This window comes from Colobus angolensis, unplaced genomic scaffold, assembly GCF_000951035.1.
Source record: "Colobus angolensis palliatus isolate OR3802 unplaced genomic scaffold, Cang.pa_1.0 Scaffold230, whole genome shotgun sequence".
Lineage (NCBI taxonomy): Eukaryota > Metazoa > Chordata > Mammalia > Primates > Cercopithecidae > Colobus > Colobus angolensis.
Window position 1 is genome coordinate 4,242,304 of NW_012115489.1, and position 14,502 is coordinate 4,256,805.

Sequence of the window (14,502 nt, forward strand, 5' to 3'; positions counted from 1 at the left end):
TAGTCAGCCACTCTCACCTCTAATTCATGAGTCCACCAAAAAACTTTTGCTCGATGCCCTTTGAGGTTGCTATGACTGAATCTCAGAATGTGACCCAAGGCAAACTCCATTTCTGGCTTTCTTATCATGATATTTTTGTGGCCTAAATTTCTTCTTCAATTGGACTTAATCTCTGATTATGTAAACAGCTGGAGATATCCTAATTCCTGAGGGGATATCAAAGAGCTGTAATGAGTGCGGAAAGGAGTTGAGGGGGTGGGGAAAATAGAAGAAAAATAAGCATTAATTATTAAATGCGTAGGAGATTTTAAAAATCACATGCCATTTGGCACTTTTCCTCTCCACAGTGCTCTATTCCCATTAAATGGAAGGAGAGCCAGGCCTCTCACCATGGCAAATTTGCTTAATTGTGTTTTCTCTCTCCTAAAGTGGGAAGGGCTTAAAAACTTGCTTCCTATGGTGGCCACCTTTGCTCTGAATGAGAATGCATTTGCCCTCTCTAGAACATCGACGCCATCTCGTACTTTACAAACTGGATTTGGAACCACTTAACAAAGGCAATATGCAAACACATGTGAATAAGATGAAATCAGCTAAGGAGTCCAGAATCCTGGGTATGATTTTATAATAGGACACATGCACCACTCTTGGCTTTATTTTGCTTGCTGGTGGAGAAGTTCAGGGACTGGATGTCAAAGGAGAAATAGGGTAATAAAAATATAGAAGTTCATGAAGTGCCTCACCCTCCACAAGAGAGTGGGTCTGGATTTACCCACCATACCTTCCATATCATTGAATTTTGGGAGTAGAGTTGATGTTACCACTACAACTCGTTGTCACTCAATGATTCAGGTAATGGGTGTTCTGATTGGAGACTTGGAAATCTAGTCACTACAATCATAGGTGCTGCCTTCTTGCCACTCACATCCCAAGTGAGTCATGCCCCACACCGTCTCCTAGAAGCTGAGATTCACCCAATGTCAGAGGCCAAATCATCCTCAGATACCATCTAGTCAAACTTCCTAATTTTACAGATGGGCAAACTGAGAGCTAGTGGTCCAGTGTCACGATAATATAGGGAGTTGGTGGCTACACAGAAATAAGGATTTGGGTCCTTTGAATTTTGGTCCAGGAACTACCATTTTGTTCTTTAAGAGTTTTTAAAGGACACAGAAGCACATTTTCTAAAGTCTTTATAATCTGTGTGTGTGTGTGTATATCTGTGTGTGTGTGTCTGTGTGTCTGACAGTCTTGCTCTGTCACCCAGGCTGGAGTGCAACAGCACGATCTCAGCTCACTGCAACCTCTGCCTCCTGTGTTCAAGCAATTCACATGCCTCAGCCACCTGAGTAGGTGGGATTACAGGCGCCCACCACCATGCCTGGCTAATTTTTGTATTTTTAGTAGAGACAGGGTTTCACTATGTTCGTCAATCTGGTCTCGAACTCCTGACCTCAAGTAATCCACCTGCTTTGGCCTCCCAAAGAGCTGGGATTATAGGCATAAGCCACCGTGCCGGACCAAAGTCTTTATAATCTTAAAAGGAGAGAGAAGAAAGAGATAAGCGTAAGAAGGAAGGCATAGCTAATTAATTGGAGGGGGATGGTCTAAGCTCAAGCTTTGAAATGAAACAGCTGGATCAACCACTTAGTTGATGTGTGAACTTGGAAATTCACCTAAAGTTACTGAGTCTTAGCCCTCGTCTTTTTTTTTTTTTTTTTTGAGATGGAGTCTCGCTCTGTTGCCCAGGCTGGAGTGCAGTGGCACGATCTCGGCTCACTGCCACCTCCACCTCCCAGGTTCAAGTGATTCTCCTGCCTCGGCCCCCTGAGTAGCTGGGACTACAGGCGCATGCCACCACACCCGGTTAATTTTTTTTTTTTTTTTTTTTTTTTTTTTTAGTAGAGATGGGGTTTCACCGTGTTAGTCAGAATGGTCTGGATCTCCTGACCTCGTGATCTGCCTGCCTCTGTCTCCCAAAGTGCTGGGATTACAGGAGTGAGCCACCGCGCCCAGCCAGCCCTCATCTTTTAAATTGAGATGGTAATAGTGCCTACTTTGCAGCAGCGTTGTGTAAGGATTAAATAAGATAATGCACAGATCCTGGCACTGACAAAATGCTTAATAAAGATTGGCTATTATTATAACTCCAGTGAAGACACCCAAGGACTTGGATAGACTGCCAAGAAATCAGTCCTGAGGGGGTCTGTCCTTCAGCCAAACTTCCTCCCTGCCAGATCCTCTCTTCCAGCCTGGGCTGCTATGCTGCCCAAGTCCTCCACTCTACCCCTCCAAATAAGTGGCAATCATGACATTTTTATTATCCAGCTTCATACACAGATCTTTCCAGCAGAGTAACAGGGTACTGACTAAAAACAAAGATGCAAAAGGACCAGGAATAAAGGGAATTGGTAAGGAAATAAGAATAGAAAAAGGAAGGAGAGCTATGAAGAGATTCCTTCCATCTTTGATCACAATGCTGGATCGTGTAGTAAAGCCTTTATAAGTATAGGGAACGTGAAGTACGATTAGCAGTATAGCATTCCTCCACGGGATTTACACTGCTAGCAAAATGAATGCTCATCACTTTTCCCCTACCCTGCCTAAATCATTAAATACTGTGGATTACTGTGCAAGTTTCCCCACCCCCTAAAACCATGAAGACCTTGTCGTACAAAAAGCTGGTTTCAGTGGCATTCTAGTCACTGACTCTCTGCTTGGTACTGTACGAAGATAATCTTTATCAAGATGACTGATTCAACAATGGTCGAATAACATTCAATACAGTTTCAGTGCAAAATGCATGTGATCACATTCTGAGTCTGAAAGTCCACACTACATCTTTAGCATATGTTAACCAGAAATCTTATTTTCTGGCTATATCAGAAAAGACAACTTGCTGTCTCTTCACTCAGATCTGCAGTTTTCCTTTTAACTCTTCATTTGTCTTCTTGTGAAATATGGGCCTGAAAGGACAACAGGGTCACATTTTCCTAAGACAGTATCTGTTTTGCAGAGTGTGTGTCTGATGCTGGCACCACCCAGCAGCTGGAGACCTAGGTGCCGGGGGTCTGAAGTTCTGACGTTGCATTTTAAACCCCAAAGCTCAGTGGGTCTTCATCTTATGCAGTGAGTTGCAGAGAACTCATTATCTTCATTTTTTTTTCTGGATGCGATAGTTGCCCCCTGCCAGACATGAGAACAAACAGAATGTGTTCTGTCTTTTCCAAGATTGCTTCATCAGCGTGTATTTTCCACTTAAAGCTTTTCAGTATTTGACTTATACATTTATGAACACCCCCCCAATGGACTGTTCGGGTTTGGTTTAATCCCCAAGAAAACTGGCATTAAAATAGATCTTTTCCCAGCAATAATAATCTAATTTATGATAAATTATTCTATTCTCAGTACCTTTGAGACACATGAGAGCTTTTATGTAATAAAAAAGCCATTTATTTCTGAATATTTTAATGCATGTTTCCATATTTTTCTCATTTTTAATGCAAGGGCCATTGACAGTATTGTAAGAGAATGTCTTTTAAAGCAACTTTATGGCAAATGTTCCAGTGAAATGGATGGCAGCGTGCATCATTGCAGAGCTGTACTGCTGAAAGGAGCAGGGCAGAGATGTTCTAATTCACATTTATGTGCATAAAAGGGTAACCTCTACAGAGAGAGACAATGGTATTGGGTAAATTGATAAGTCGTAGTAGACTTGGCTTCAATTTGAGGCTCCATCCTTTGATTTGCTGTACATACTTAGTTATTGCTGTGTCTCCTATGCCATGTCTGAAATATAGAAGGAACACATGCTGGAGAAGGCTATGACAACTATCGGGGAAAGAAGGTAAGTCAGAGCCTTAGGTGTTAACTGGAAAGAGAGGCTGTTTTAAAAGGACAGAGAATCAAGGAGCAAATAGAACATCTTTGGACAGAAATTAGACTACATACATATATACGTGTGTGTGTGTGAGTGTGTGTGTGTTCACTGCAGCCTCGACCTCCCAGGCTCTAGTAATCCTTCTGCCTCTTCCTCCCAAGTAGCTGGGACTACAAGTGCACTCCACCACGAGGGGCTAATTTTTTAAATTTTTTCTTGTAGAGACAGGGTCTCACTATGTTGTCCAGGCTGATCAGGAACTCCTGGGCTCAAACAATCCTCCCACACTGGCCTCTCAAAGTGCTGGGACTACAGGCGTGAGCCACTGGGCCCAACCTATTTTGATTTTTCAAGCTTTCATTTCTAGAGCTGTTCATTTGGATGGGTGCCCACCATTTAAAAAGCTACTAGGATAGTGGTTGTTGACTGAGAAGGTAGAAGCAGGTTGTGGAAGTGGGAACGGTGTCTGAATCAAAATACACACGTCCTTGGTTCTGTGATTTTAAAGCCATCTTGAGAAATCTCAGAAATGTAATTCTGATACTCTCCCTGATCAAGAGCCACTGCAGTAGTATGAGTATGAGATTTAACCTCAATCATATGTGCTTACAAGAGATATGAAAATGCGTATTTGAAATGAACAGAAACACACTTCTGAGATAAGAAGCCTACTCTTCACAAATGTCTTACTGATGCTTTTTGATAAAATGCTGTGTGCTTTCTTTCTTTTTTTTTTTTTTTTGAGATAGGGTCTCACTCTGTTGCCCAGGCTGGAGAGCAGTGGCACAATCATGGCTCACTGCAGCCTCAACTTCCCTGGGCTCAGGTGATCCTCCCACCTCAGCCTCCCAAGTAGCTGGGACTACAGGCACACACCACCATACCCAAATAATATTTGTATTTTTTTTAGAGACAGGGTCTCGCCATATTGCTTGGGCTGGTCTCAAAGTCCTGGGCTTGAGTGATCCGCCTGCCTTGGCCTCCCAAAGTCCTAGGATTATAGTCATGAGCTACTGCACCCAGCCACTCTGTGGTTTTAATGGACATTGATAACACCTCTCTGTAAGACAAAATCGTGATCCAAAGTCAGATACTGAATACCCCCATAAAAGGGCTGGGTGAAGAGTCTGTAGAGCAGGGATCTCGTTTTAGTTCTGGACAGATGAGCTATTCTGGCCTTGAGGATGTTGCCTAAACCACTCTAAATATAGTGTCTAGGTCTCTCAGCTCCCTCTCAAGCAGCTGGAAAAAGGTGAACAAAAATATCAAGAGAAGAGGGAAAGGATAAGTTAGTATCAGGATGATGTAGGGAGAACAAAAGCTAGAAGGAAGGAGTAACTCTGGCATTGCCCCCTGCTCAGGGCCAGGCACTGTGTTATGTATTTACACATTAGAATGGAGACCTCTAACAGGGAATAAAATGGAGACAAGGGAAAGAAGACTTGGAGAAAAGCCAGAATTAAAAGGGAATCCATTTTACACTTTCTAACTTCAAGATTTCAAAAACTAAAATCTGAACGGGTATTTTATGATTAGTGAAAGCTAGTACTCACTGTGCCCTTAACTGTACTGTGTTTTACATTCATCAGCTCACTGGATCCTATGAAAAGCCCTATTAGGCAGGCATTATTATTATACTGTGATGCTGACGTAGAAACCAAGCCTTGGAGAGTTTAGATAACCTGCTAAATGTTCACTCCTGTTGGGTGATGGTGCTGCAGTTTGAAGCTGAGGACTTCAGATATGTTCTTCTGCTAGTAGCTGAGGGCTACCAGTGTGGACTCTGCTACTTGGGGGTTTGGGGAGAAGATAAGAGGTTGGGCTGGCTCCCAACCAAAAGCCTTGGAGACACTTTCAGGATAGTCTGGGAGCTGGCACCACAAAGAAGGTAGATGAAAACAGATAGGTGGGGGCTGGGGGTCCACAGCCGGGTGATGGGGGAAGAAATCCTGCCGCAATATAGCTACTAGGAGCATGGTCTTGGGAGGTCGACTTCCTGGGTTTGAATCTCACCTTAACCACTTCCTAATTGTGAATTCATGGACACAGTTTCTCCAGCTATGAAATGGGCTAATACAAGTAGCTGCCTCAAAGCATTGTGAGAATTAAATGAGATATATAGAACGTGCTTAGTAAGTATACATAGTGAGCCCAGCAATGAATATTTGCTGTTATTTCAGTAAAGGAGTTTTTGGATGAAGCTCTGAAGTCTTTCTGTTACCCTCATTGCTGCCTGCTTCCTACAAATGTGGTGAATTGGCGTGTTTGGAGTGTGTGAAATGTGGACGCTCATGAGCAAGCCAGCTTTGCCCTATGGGAAAAGGAATACATGTCAAAGGAATAATGCTATGACTTGTGACTTCTTCCTCAGGACATGAGAGGGTGTTGAGATAATTCACAGCTACTAAGCATCTCCTGGATGCTTGCCAACACAAAATGTTGGGGTCAGCTGGACCTCCCTTTGCCCATGGTGAAGAAAGAGCACCTTTCTCGAGAAGAGGACTCTCCCCCAGGATACCACCCTGTGGGCATGGCATGAATGGTCTGGCATGGCGGGACGGACGAGCAGTGTACCCACCTGTCCCAGGTGGGCTGGAACAGTACCAAGGGTAGAGGCAGGATTGGAGAGCCACTGTTCATCATGGCCAAAGAGTGGGCTGTCCACTGCAGATCACAGAGGAAGACCACAGGGAGTTTCTTTGGGCTTCCTAAACAGAAACTACTTCTATTTGCAATTCATTCATCCTTACTGCTCAGTCTTTGGAATGGACATGTAGAAGCCAGAGATACTTGAGGGTGGTTTTCCCAGACTTGGTGCATCTCCTAGGAGGTGATCCTAGCTGGAGGTCAGGCCAGAATGACTCCCGGGGAGCCAATTTTATCCTGACCAGTGGGAGCCAAGGGAGCACTTCAGAATGAGAGCACTCCGTTGTTTTGTGGCATGAGGGAGCAGTCAAGTAGGGTTGATTTGGAGCTGAGACTAAAGAGAAAGGAGGTTTGGGACTAGACCTTGTAAGATGGTCTCCCTTTTTTCCTGTTTCTCAATCACAGATTACGTGTTACAAATAGCCTGGACGCTGAGACTTGGAGCAGAGGAAAGCAGCTCCCTGGCTATTCCTGGCGAGAATCATAATAACTCACAGAGGAAGAGATTTTGTCTCACAACAGGGAGTCTCAAATTAGTCAAAGACTTGGAATGGTTTTCTGATAAATGAAATGTAATCAATTATGGTGACTTCTTTTGGGAATTTTATTGACTTATTCCTTCCTCCTTGTTTACTTTGGATTGCCACTTGGGTCAAGTGTGAAGTTGTTGATCTTACCCCATCAGCCTGGAATATGTGAGCACATCTGTGGCCATGACACAGAACACAAACGGCCTTATATAAAACGTGGTGCTAAGTAAACCACATAGTCAAAGAGGTACAAACTGACTATCATCTTGAGCCAACAGAAAGTGATTTTTTAAGTGATGGTTTGAAAAAGAATATGGCAGCCCTAAATGTTGAAGCAACCGCAACTCTCCTTTATGGCTGGTGGGAATGTAAATAAATAAGAGCACTTTAGAAAACTGTTTGGCCATTTCTCCTAAGGTTGAACATGTGAATACCTTATGTTCCAGCAATTCCAGTCCTACAGCGTGTATCTGACAGAAATATATACACGTGCACAAGAGAGATGTACAAGAATGTTCATAGTTACACTACTCAAAAAAGCCAATATATAGACACCTGTTTTGCACAGCTTCAAAATCATCTTGTCCTGATTTTTGCAGGCGTTTGTTTCTTGCAAGTGTAGTCAGTGATGCCTTGCCTGGGGCCTGCATCATATTGATTTCCTGCAGTGCAGCTTCTTTGACTTGAGATTTTCCAGGACAACTCATGTATGTGCAATCTAGAAGAACAAGAGAATTTTGCTGGTGGCATCGTCCTTGACCAATGGGGGGCAGGAGCAGATGGACAATGGACCAATGTTTCCATTGTCCATGTTTCCATGGTAACATGGCTGGTGTAAATGATCCTGCGGCTGATTTCAAGCTACCATTTAACACGTGGCCCACAACGTTTCTGAATATTTTATCATTGGCTCTTGTGAGCCGGTATGATCTGGCGCAGCACACTACCTGCTCTAACCAATAGCTGCCATGTGAGAAAGTGGTTCCAGTGTGTCCTGATCTTGGATTTTTTTTCAAGGGGAGCCAGAAATCTGAATTTGCATGTGAAAACTCCTGATTTTTAAATTATATTGACTAGTTCAAATTTTTCAAAAACACTTGACAAACCAAGAAAAAAAAAAAAAAAACTCAACCACATCTGCAAGCTAGATTTAGCCTATAAAATGCCAAATTTTTTTTCCCCCTTTGGTGTACAGACTAAACCTTTTGAGGAGGGTCTGTCAGCCTCAGTGACGAAGCACAGTTTTTTGCGTAGACAGAGTTCAGGACTTAATCTGCAAGGCTGTATGGTGTTATGAACTAAGTCTTAACTGGGGATTGAGTAACTTGGGTTCTAGTCTCAGTTTTCTATGAAAATTACTTTACTTACCTGGACCTCAGTTTCCCCATATGCATTAAGACACCTTCTGAAGAAGTTCTTCTCATATCAGAACACCTAGGATTATATAATGAGTATAAAATTATGTTAGGTGCTTCTTTGGGACTAAACTCCTCAGTGGGGCAGGGAGAATTGAAGGTTCGTTGGTTGCTGGACAGAGATTCCAGGCTTGCAGGCTGCAGCTGTCTCTCCTTCCACTCCCTTCGCTCATAAAAGAGAAGCTGTGGCTTTCACCAAGCCATCGTTCTAACAATATCCATTTGACTGCTGGGGAAGCCCGGGCCTGATGCTTTGTGGTCCTCAGACTTCTTGAGAAAAAAGTCCACTTTCTTAAAATAAAACATGATGTGGCAGGGAGACTTCAGCCCTGGCATTTGTTACCCTGGGCTTATGATGTGGCTCTGCCACTTCTTAACTAGGAACTTCATCCTCACTTTTGTCATAGGGCTTCCTGCCTCACGGAAATTGTGACAAGAAGCATCCACTGTTTCAAGTGTCTAACATGGCCTTTGGCATATAGTGTGAAATGAACACTAATTACCACCATCCTTGTGATTTATCAAGGCATTCACCTATGGAGAAGTGCTGGGTAGCCAGCAGCCCAAATATTCACTAAAATTTGATCTTATGTCTCCTTGTGTTTAATTTGGTTCAATTTACTCTGTTATTTTAGAGATTCTGCCAACATTAATATTTCTGCAAGATCCGGACAGGTCTGGAAACAGAGATTCTGATCTAATCCAAATTTGTGGGCTCAGGAATGCTTCCAGAGAGAGATGCTACTATATATTCTGCTGAAGAAGATTCACATGCCAGGAAGAAGAAGATTTAAACTTTGATTATTTGAAGAGGCAATGAAGTAGTCTAATCTGTGCTATTAGTTTGTTTAAAGATAACATGTGCAAGTTCCCTAAAGACAGCATAAGTAACTAAATATCAGAGTCTGAGACAAAGGGGAAAATCAGTAATACTGATCTTGCATTTGTTTAAAATTTTGATATTTTGTGCATCATGGATTTCTCATTAATTTTGATTTGTAAAATGTTGCATTCAACTCTTTTTTTTCCTTTTCTTTTTCTTTTTTTTTTAAGACAGAGTCTCACTCTGTTCCCTAGGCTGGAGTGCAGTGGTGCAATCTTGGCTCACTGCAACTTCTGCTTCCTGGGTTCAAGTGATTCTCATGCTTCGGCCTCCTGAGTAGCTGAGATTACAGATAGGCACCCACCATGCACGGCTGATTTTTGTATTTTTAGTAGAGACAGGGCTTCCCATGTTGGCCAGGCTTGTCTTGAACTCCTGACCTTAGGTGAGCCGCCTGCTTCGGCCTCCCAAAGTGTTGGGATTACAGGCGTGAGCCACCACGCCCGGCCCTAATTCTCATTTTAATCTTGCTGTGCTAAGCAGCTTGATATATGACTAGGTTTCTCTGGGAATCTGTTTCTTTGATTTTAAAATAACGTATAAATATATTTATACTTTTTGCAAAAACATTTTTGAATACCTAAATGCTTTCTAAAATTATTACATTAAAATTTCATTTTAATTACTGAGTTCTTTTTTTTTTTTTCTTTTTGCATCACCTGTAAGTACAAGAACAATTAATAAGAGTTTTTGGTTGCAAACAACAGAATTCTCTGTAGCTACATCAACTGTAGTGACTGAACTGTACTGGTTTTTACACAGAGTACCTAGGACAGTTGGACAATCAGGCTTGGAGGCTACTGAGCTGGGTACCTTAATTATTGCTCCAGGAGAGTCTCTGCTGTTATAGCACAGCAGGGGAACTACCACTGGAACCACCACAACCTTGGACTCTGCAAACTAAGTGTCTCTCTGTCACCCTCATCAGAATTCCTCCACTCTGCACTCTTTCTTTCTTTCTTTCTTTCTTTCTTTCTTTCTTTCTTTCTTTCTTTCTTTCTTTCTTTCTTTCTTTTTTTGATACGGAGTCTCGCTCTGTCGCCCAGGCTGGAGTGCGGTGGCCGGATCTCAGCTCCCTGCAAGCTCCGCCCACTCTCCTGCCTCAGCCTCCCGAGTAGCTGGGACTACAGGCGCCTGCCACCTCGCCCGGCTAGTTTTTTTGTATTTTTTAGTAGAGACGGGGTTTCACCGTGTTAGCCAGGATGGTCTCGATCTCCTGACCTCGTGATCCGCCCGTGCACTCTTTCTTACGCAAAGCTCTCCTACAGTCAGAGTCTGGCACAGTCTATCTGAGGAGGCCAGGGCCCTGCTTGTGTCCAGCTATAGACAACTTAGGAAAGTGAGTTTCTGGCTTCTTCCTGGAGAGGTGGGATTCATAAATCTGGAAATCTTCAAACCAAGGAAGGGTACTGAGAAATTGCTAGGCAGCCGGATGACTAGAGCTCATATGAGTGCATTTTTTTCTGGATAACTTTGCAGGGTGCCACATATAATTGTGCGAGTGGTACCATATATACAGGCCCCACTGCCATGGGGTCGTTTCCACTGGTTCAGGCAGCATCAGGGGCATGTGTGCAAATATGAGGACAAGGGACTAAATGCACATGTGGAGAATCACTCTTCTCTTCCCTGAAACCACATTCATACTTCAAGCCACCCCTTTTCCCTGCCCCTCCTGGGAGAAAGGTTGGAAGCAAAAGTGTTTGTGAAGATTCAGGCTGAGATACTTACTTCTGGTGTCCCCATCGCTCACTTGAACCCGTAGATTTTCCCCATTTCCTTACCGTAATCTGCTAATAATGTGACTGTCCTGCCCCACGGGATGCTCTCTGGGCTCATTAAGTCTGAAAATGCTTGGGAAATGCATCTGCCAAGGCCTACAGCCAACTGTCATTATTATCATCTGCTTACAGACGCTCTCCCAGGCAGCAAAATATTTTCAAGCTCTAAAATCCTGGCCCTAGCCCATCCCTTTATTTTCATCTTACCTAGCCTGGGTAGATTCTCTGTAGGACACATAGACTCAAAATCAATGTCCTATCTGTCTCTTGTTTACAGCTTATCAGGTGCCCAGGGCACCAACACAAGGAGGTGTGTTGTGAAATGAAACAGTGAATTCCCTGGGAGCATTTCCTCTTCTGAACTGATTTAACTTTAGCTCTCTGAAGCTTTCTCCTCCTTTGGCTTCTGAGAATAGTGTGCTGGTTTGAGAAGCAAGAACTTTTCATTGGCATAGCTATTAATATTGACTAATATGGACTTCTTGTGCCTTGCTCCAGTTTGAAATTTATAAAGATGGCTGCCTCATTGCATGTGTGTGTGTCTGTGTGTGTGTGCATGTGTGCATGTGTAATTGCTTTGCTCCTTCTTTTGCATGTGAATAGATCGAGCTTAAGGATCAGGACTCATCTCTGTCTCCCCACAATAATGCCTCAAAAAGGGGAAGGGGGTCATGAATGTTTCAAAAATAACTTACATTTTTTATGCATAAATCTTCTTTTGCTCCTTCTTTCCTTTCTTCCTTCCTTCCTTCTTTCCTTCCTTCCTTTCTCTTCCCTCTCTCCAATCTGTTTCCTCTTCGTCTCCCTTTGCCTCATCCATGCCCCATTCTTTCTCCCCCAACTCCAGGATTGTGTGACTTTTTTCTTTGACCTTTTATCCTCACTGCTTCTTTGGCTATGATTTGAATCTGGGTCACTAGAATAAGTGTGTCCTTCCTTTCTGTGTAGACTATACAGGTTGACTGCTTTGTAGATTTTGGCATTTTGTAAGGGATCATATGGATGCAATTTTTCTGGATAACTTAGCAAGGTCCCACATATAGTTGTGCAAATTGTACACTGCACACAAGACCCCTGCCGAGTGAGCAAATGGGGCAAAAATCTAATCCATGCTACTGTCTCCAAACTGTGTATCCTGGGCAAGTGCTACATCCATTGAAGGAAAAGTCATGCTTTTGTAACTTGGTGACTAATCATGGCTCAGTCCTAGCAACCAATTATGCACACACAAATAGGCACTGTATAATTGTTTAGCACACCACATTCCCTCAAGTCATCTGAATTTACATACTCTCAAAATTCACATGGCTTCCAGTGGTGTACATCCCCAAATTCCCTTCCAAGGCAAGTTGGTGGTCGAAAATCACACTGCTGTTATTTCACCCCCATCACATTTCATCATATGTGAGTTGGTTTTTCTACAGAAACAATGTGACAAGCAGTGATTATATCCTAAGGGTGACATCACAATCGCCTATTTAAGCTATTATACTGTTGAAAATTGTTTATTGCAAAGTAAAGATATAAGAAAACCCTATTTTTCTATATTACTATTTAAACAATCATAAAAACAATAATCCTAAGTAAGATGTTATTTTGGAAAGATTGTATAATTTGAAAGAGGCTGGCCTTCAAAAGAATAGCAGGTTTAATTAGGAGAGCAGAAGGAGGCAGTTGAAACCTCTGTGGGGGATGCTGATATACTCCACAGGTATAAGATTCTGACAAATTTCAGAGGATGCCAACTGAGTTCTTTGTTTAATTTAATTTCATTGCAAACCCCAGGGTAGTTAAATCTCTAGAACTGTTCTTAGATTTATTAGACTTAATACAGCTTATTTCTTGGCTTACAAAAGGGACCAAGAAAGGAGAGGGAATAACACTTTTCGAATGAGGTAAATAGGCAAGAGTTGGAAGAAACTAGGAAGATAATTGAAATGCATGTCTCACCATGCATGAGAAGAAAATTAGCTAGCATGGAAATAGCTGAAGTTGAAGCAGTGAGTGTACATGCTCCTCATGAAGTTAGCAGGGCATATTAGTCCTTCTCACACTGCTATCAAGAACTACCTGAGACTGAGTAATTTATGAAGAAAGGAAGTAATTTATGAAGTAATTTATGAAGTAAATTACTGAAGTAATTTATGAAGTTCCACAGGCTGTGCAGGAGGCATGGCTGGGGAGGCCTCAGGAAACTCACAGTCATGGCAGAAGGTGAAGGGGAAGCAAGCACCTTCTTCACATGGCAAAGAAGGAAAGACAGAGACAGAGAGAGAGAGAGAGACAGTAAATAAGGAAGTGCTGCACACTTTCAAACAACCAGATCTCGTGAGAGCTCACTCACTATCATGAGAGCAGCAAGGGGGAAACCCACTGCCATGATCCAATAACCTCCCTCCAGGTCCCTCCCCCAACACTGAGGACTACAATTCAACATGAGATTTGGGTGTGAACACAGAGCCAAACCATATCACAGAGGAGACCATGTAAGGCCCTGGAGAACATGTGGGGCTGGGAAGGGCACAGGTGTAATGTGCTGGGACTGATGTTTCTGAAAGGACCAGTCTGGCTGCTGTGTTTGTCAGGGATCAAGGTGGAATGTGAGCAATGTACTTGGTTGTAGCAGAACCCAGAATATGAATTGGGTTATATTCTGGACAAATTTTAAAGGTAGAACCATCAACATTAGCTGATGGTTAGTGGTACCTTTGACCCAATGGATTGGTTGACTATGGAGGAGTAGAAGGGAAAGTAAGGAGGAAGCTCCCTGGCTGGGCTTCATGGAAAATGCTGAGGAGTAGAGTTCTTCGCTCAGGGCTCTGTCTCCCTGTCTTGACATAACTGCAGCAGTGTGGGCAGAAGGGAGTGATTGCGCTCTGAACTAGACTCATTCACTCACCTCTCTAGTCCTTCATTCGCAAATACTTAGTGAGGGCCTACTATGTACCAGGCGCAGTGCTGAATTCTGGGAAGAGAGACAGCTAGTGAACAGCTTCCTCACCCATGGAGCTCGCAATCTAACCAGAGTCATGCACCAAAAATGACATTTTGGTCAATGACAGATCACTTATACAGTGGTGGTCCCGTGAGATTACAATACTGTATTTGGACTGTACCTTTTCCATGTTAAGACCTGTTTATATACATGCAAATATTTATATTATATATATATATTTATATTATAAACTGTAATACCAGTTGCCTATGGTATTCAGTACAGTAACCTGCTGCACAGGTTTGCAGCCTGGGAGCAAGAGGCTACCCTATATAGCCTGGGTGTGTAGTAGGCTATACCATCTAGGCTTGTGCAAGTGCACTCTATGATGTTCGTACAATGTCAAAATAGCCTAAGGACAAATTTCTCAGG

At 42.8% G+C, this 14,502-nt stretch overlaps 1 long non-coding RNA gene across 1 annotated transcript; it reads right to left on the reverse strand.

The window, feature by feature from the left end:
• Positions 1–2,772: 2,772 nt before the first annotated feature.
• LOC105513513 lies at positions 2,773–12,529 on the reverse strand. The gene is made up of 5 exons (XR_001002039.1): positions 12,440–12,529; positions 8,425–8,490; positions 7,612–7,774; positions 3,760–3,831; positions 2,773–3,186 (listed from the first exon to the last, which is right to left on the reverse strand). It is a non-coding gene; the product is annotated as an uncharacterized LOC105513513 (long non-coding RNA).
• Between the last annotated feature and the right edge of the window lie 1,973 nt (positions 12,530–14,502).